Source organism: Notamacropus eugenii, chromosome 6, assembly GCF_028372415.1.
Source record: "Notamacropus eugenii isolate mMacEug1 chromosome 6, mMacEug1.pri_v2, whole genome shotgun sequence".
In the NCBI taxonomy this organism is placed as follows: Eukaryota; Metazoa; Chordata; class Mammalia; order Diprotodontia; family Macropodidae; genus Notamacropus; species Notamacropus eugenii.
Genome location: NC_092877.1, coordinates 234,775,241 through 234,781,642, shown reverse-complemented (window position 1 = coordinate 234,781,642; position 6,402 = coordinate 234,775,241).

Genomic DNA, 6,402 nt, shown 5'->3' with positions numbered 1-6,402 from the left:
TCTGGAGTATGTAAAGAGGAGCAATGTATAATAAGTGTGAAAACGCAGGTTGAGGAGAACTGTAAAGGGCTTTAAATGTCAGAGAAGTTTGTCAGAGGCAGCAAGGTGGTACAGTGGATAAAGAGCTAGACTTGGAGTTGTCACTTAACCATCTATTTACCTCTGTTTCCTCTTCTATAAAGTGGAGATAAAATAAAATCTACCACACAGGGTTGTAAGAATCAAATGAAATCATACTGATAATGCACTTGGCAAGCCTTAAAATACTGTATAAATGTTAGATATTAATATATTTAATCCTATATATTGCAAGATAATAGACTTAGAGCTGGAAAAGACCTTAAGAGGTCATTGAGTCCAACAGCCATATTTTACAGATGAGGAAACTGAGTCCCAGAGACAGGATAGTCTAAGAACACACAGTTTTAGTACATGTCTGAGGAGAGATTTGAATGCATGTCTTCTGATTCCAAGTCCAGAATCTAACTCCTATATCAGACTGACTGTCAGGTAATAAGTATTTAGTAGAGTTCATGAATTTAAGCAGGAAGGTTATAAAATTATAGAGCTGTTTTTTTTTTTTTCAGTCAACCATTTCAGACTTCTAGGCACATTCACAGGGCCCTAGTCAAAGCTCTGGCTTAGTTCCTCCTCCTACCCAGTTGCTGACCCTTTCTTTCAGATCTCATATTCAGGGACAGCTGGCTAGATGTTATCTTAGAACTCAGTCACTAGCCAATGGATCATATGTGGAGCAGCTGTGATGATAAGAGATGATGGCTGCTACTTGACTATTGGTAGTCTAAATAATTATTGGAGATGTCGGACTATCACTAGATACTATCTTTGTAATATCTCCCCACCACCGCCAGTCGCCTGGGTTCTTTCTATTGCTAGCATGCTAAGACTTAGATTTGTCAGTAGCTGTATGCTTTTTTTTCTCATTATTGGTTTAATAACTTCCTCTCCTTTCATTACTTAGTATGCTGTGCCTACTTCATTACTATATATTAGCCTAAGGGCCCTACCCAGATGCTGGGATTTAGATCCTAATCTCTGAAGGGAACTGCTCTGTCTTTCTTCCTGGAGGACCACGCTTTCCTTGATGAACTCGTGAAGATGCCCCATGTGTCTATTACATTAGGTTAAAACAGAATTTCCCGCCCCTTTTCACATATCTCTAATGATATTAACCAGCACAGATCATTTATGATGAACCTTATTCTACAGGAAGCATGGGATGGGACTTAAAAACACAAAATGTAGTACGATCGTTACAGATTAGGAAAATAATACCCTATGTGATATTAGGGCTCAGATAGGGAAATTATTAAAGTTATTTATAGATTCTGAGCCATGTAAAGTTATGGAGGTGTACCATGATTCTGACTGAATTAGAGCAGCCACACCCTGTTCCCAGTGGAGTTGAGGGTATCACTATGTTTGGCCTAATGCTTAGTGAAAAGACAAAAATACTTCTTTTATAAGAAAATGTAGTAGCTTTCTGAAAGATGGCATTTCAGACTAGTGATTGCTGCTGAAAAGCCATCCACAAGGCACAATACTACCAGAGATATCATTCTATCCCATGAATACTTTTGCAATATTGGTGTAACTAAGCTGTCATTGAGAGTGTCTGCCAACTTTTACCCTGGTAGCTGGCAATGAATCAAATCCTTCTGACTTTAAGCAGCCTAGGAGCAGTTTGACTGTTCTTACACGTGATAATTCTATGGGCCCCCATAGAATAAAATCCTCAGTGACTGAAACATCTTTTATCAGTCTAGAATTTTCACAAATGTTGAGCATTTATCAGTTGCTTATAGAATACAAACTACTACAGGACTGAACAAACACTTTTTCCAATCTGGTTTTATCAAGTTCCAGATTCCTAGGTTTAATTAAGGATAAAAGAAGTCATTTTATTGAGAGGAAATATTAGAGTTCATATTGCAGAAGAGGGATATCTGGGAATATTGTAAACATCCTCCTGTCCTTGATTTTTCCCTTGTTGTTTCAACCAGACTGTTATATGGAATGACGTGGTATTTTGGAAGAGATCTCAAGAGAAAGTTCACCCTTCAGGAAGCCACTGGAAAGTATTGTCAATCTTTATACAATATTTAAAGTGCAAATATGAATATTACCCAGATCTTGAATTTTACTAAAAGTAAATTATGCTATTCGCATGGAGAGACAGAACTATGGAATAGGAACAGAATGAAGCAGACAATTTTCTCTTGCATTATGTTTTGTTTTGGTCTGGATTTTCTCATGCTTTCCCCCATTCATTTTAATTCTTCTGTGCAACATGACCAATATGAAAATGTGTTCAAGAAGAATGTCTGTGTAGAACTCGTATAAGATTACAAACTGTCTGGGGGAGGGAGGGGAGAGAGAGGGAGAAATTTTAAGACTTATGAAAGTGATTGTTGAAAACTGAAAACAAATTAATTTTTAAAAATAAAGAAAAAAGTTTTCTGATACCAAAAAAGTAAATTATTAAGGAAATCTTAGAGCTAACTTTGACAATACTTTGGAAGTTGAAGTATCCTCTTCTGAGGAGATGATAAAGGAGTTTGTGCCTCTTACTCACCTTACTCCAAATTAATGAAGATGAGGAATCTTTCTTCTTCATACTCAATCAAAAGTTTTAGTTCAAATGATATAGAAGGAGTGTAAGCTCACAGGAAGGCATTTCTTCTGTTTAAATACAACTCAAGTATTGTTTTTTTAATAGTGCTGACAAAGAAAAGGGTACTGATAGCAAGAGATAATGAGGTTCTAATAGTTAAGAGAATTACCCAGGAGAAGGACACTTTAGCCTTTGATTTGTTAGTTCATTGTACAGAAAGGCAACTATATTAAATTTACCATTAAGCTGACTGTGTTTCACCTTAGATCCCTCCCTACCCAAAAGCAACCTGTATAGTCTTGGGATGTGGTCACAGATGATGAGGTGCTGATGTTTTGTTGAGATGTAAACATCGTATTGTCACTTTATTGCATGTGGATATCTTTCTAACACCTTGATCTTTTATTTGCAAACACATCTTGTGACCACATCTACATTCTTAAAAGAAGGATCGTATATCCTGCCCCTTACTTGAAAAAGAAACAACCTCTATACACTATACTTTCTTCATCTCTAAAATGGGCATGTTAACATCTATAGCCCAGGTTGCATTGTGGGAATCAAATGAGCTAATGCACGTTAAGTCTTTTGTGAGTTTTTATAGCCTTATGTAAAAGTATCAACTACTACCATCACTGTTATCATTATAAGCAGACATAAAGGAAATTAGAGTACCACAAGTTCACATCCATTCAGCCTTTTGTCAGCATGGTGCAATCGAAAAAGCATGAGTTTGGGAGTCAGATGGACTGGATTGGAATCCCAACTTTAATATTTCTACCTGTCTGATCTTGAACAAATTGCTTTATCCTATTTAGGTTCAGTTTCCTCAGTTTTAAAATGAGGCAATTGGACTAGATGGTCTCAGAGGTTGTTTTCTGTTCTCAGTCTACAGGCCCCTATGCCTCATGACAACTATATGTACATTCGTAGCTATATCTCCCCATTAAATAACAGATGCTTTTAATGTTCATCCTGAGCCATTAAACAAGCAAGCAAACAAACAAATAAATGAATGACCTTCAGTAGAAGCTACTTAAATAAGTAGTAGATTGTAAATATATTTAAATATATTTCTATAAAAAGGTTGAAAATTTCAAATTCAGATCCCTGTGGAAAACAGCTCTGTAGAATGACTCATGCACTTGGGATTCCAGATAAATCTGTATTTCTGTACACGCTCTATAAATTATAGTGTTAGACATTATACACAGGCTACCTCCTACTTCCCTAAGCCAGATTTGATTTATATGTGTCCCCCTAAGTGATGCATTTAAGCCAAGTTTTGAAAGGAGTACCATGTTTGCAGAGGAAGGCATACAGAGAAAAAATGGGATGCTGTACATGATAAACAGTATATAGACTTTCTTGTTTTACATATAGAGAATATAAAGTGGAGTCATTTGTAATTTGCCTGGAAAGATAGTCTAGAGTCAAACTGTGAAGGATTGTAAATGTCAGACAGAGAAGTCTGTACTTTATCCTAAAAGCAATAGGTGGCCACTGAAACATCTTGAGCAGAGGAGTGGTATGGGAATTTTTGGACTTCTTTTGGAATATCATTTTGGCAGCTTCAAGAAAGATGGATTGTAGATGTGATAGATAAAAATCACCTAGCTCAACCTCTTATTTTCCAGCTGAAGTTTAAAAACTTATTCCACATTTCATATATCTTACTCAGGGATAGATGAAACAGGACTAATTGCCTTATTAAGTTGCTTGGTGGCAATGAGGGGAATCAGTTGACCAGACATCAATCTATCTAGACCCAAGGAAGGGCAAGTCAATCAAACAAACTAAAGAAAGAGATTACATTCCCTCTTGATATCTTGAAATGAGTTCCCAGGATGGTTTTTCATAATTTTTATCTTTAATTGTTAACTATAAGTGAACATAAAAAAATTTGATGTGCCCAAATGTAGCATTTTCAAAGTTGATCTTTCACATTTGTCATTAAAACTATTATATTTCTTAAGAAGTAATTCCAGTATTATCAATTTAATTCACTTACAAAAACTCAAACTCTCTTGTTAGTTCACAATTTTCTTCTGAAAATAGCAGATAAAATTTTGGAGTCTGTTTGGAATATGATTTTTTCGAAAAGGTGAAATCATTTCATCATAATGCCTCTGAATCAAAATTCCTGTCATACTTGTCATTCAAGAATCTGACAATTTTAGATGCTGCATATATAGTAACAGTCAACAGATAAGTATTCATTCTTAAATTTGTTGACTGGGAAAAAATGGCTTCCAGAGCACGTAGAATCTTTTCAACAATTAAATTTCTGTAATGAGAATATTTAGCAAATTATTCTGCCAAGTTTATTAGTAACATTACTGAGTTCAGAATAATGCCAGTCTACTGGTAAAAGCACCTAGTAAAGGTAAATGCGTAGTCACACAATTAATTATTCATAATTAATTAAAATAAGGCAATTGGATAAAATAAGACAACGGATAAAATGTTTGATTTGGAATCAGGAAGACCTGAATTAAAATCCTGCTTCAGATACTTATTTGCTGTGAACCCATGGTCAGATAATGTAAACTTTGAGACTCACTTTCCTTATGGAGAAATTTGGGTTATAATATCACCTGCCTCACAGACTTGTTGTGAGGATCAAATGGGATAACAAATTATTCAACAAATTTTAAAGCACTTTGTAAATATTAGCTGTTAATTTTTTAAATTATCATAATTATTGTTAATAACCTTCCCCCTCATAATCCACTTAATCTATGAGAGAGTTAGTTATGAGGGATGTGCATGCAAATGAACCAATGAACAACATTTTTTCTACCCTTGTACCATGGTGGCACTATGGACAATGTCTAAAGTTGGTGATGAGAAAACACACTTGAAATGCCAACTCTAGAGGGTTTCAGGCCTCTTGCCTAGCCCTGTTTTGGGGAAGACATATAAGAATATAAACTTTGCTTGTTTATAATGCAAATTATACCCTGCTTCTTTAACTGACAAAAATGTTATATGTACCAATTAGAAAAAATGGTTTTATTCCTTCAAGAAAGGTATTGATAAATATATGGTATTTATATATGTGCTTATATACATATATGTGTGTATACACATATGTGCATATGTATGTATACATACATATAGGTATATGTGTATATATCTATGTGTGTGTATATATACATGCATATAATTGTTTATTATAATTAACTGTTTCAGTGGTTGAGCAACTCATTAAATGGTGGATGATACTGATGGATGTTGAGTTAGAAGCAAAAATGTGTATGAGGAAGTGATCAGATTGGCTTGCATGCATGAACTACTTTCAATAATCCTAAGGAACTTTCTTCTATAAAATAACACCAATATTCTCCTGAGAATGTTATGTAGCAGTGAGTCATGGAAAACGAGAATCTCAGAAGAATCAATATTGTAGGTGATAGCAGAAAAATACATGTTGGGTATAAATAGATTAGTATATCACTAATGACATGGGAGATATGGATGAAAAGGCAACATTGAGAGCATTTTTAACTAGAGAAGAAGGTTGCCTAATCATATATTGAGGGAGACAATAATAGCCTGAGAACTACTGTGACATTCTTGAGATATACAAAAAAATAAGAGAAATTTTCTAGGACATTAGGTAGCCATATCATGGAGAATTTGTGGAAATATATGGACAAGAATGACAGTATCAGGAAGCATGAAGAGATTATGATTTATAAAGGAAAAAAAGTATCCATACCAATAGAATTATAAACTCATCTAAATATTGGGGTAGTCAATAT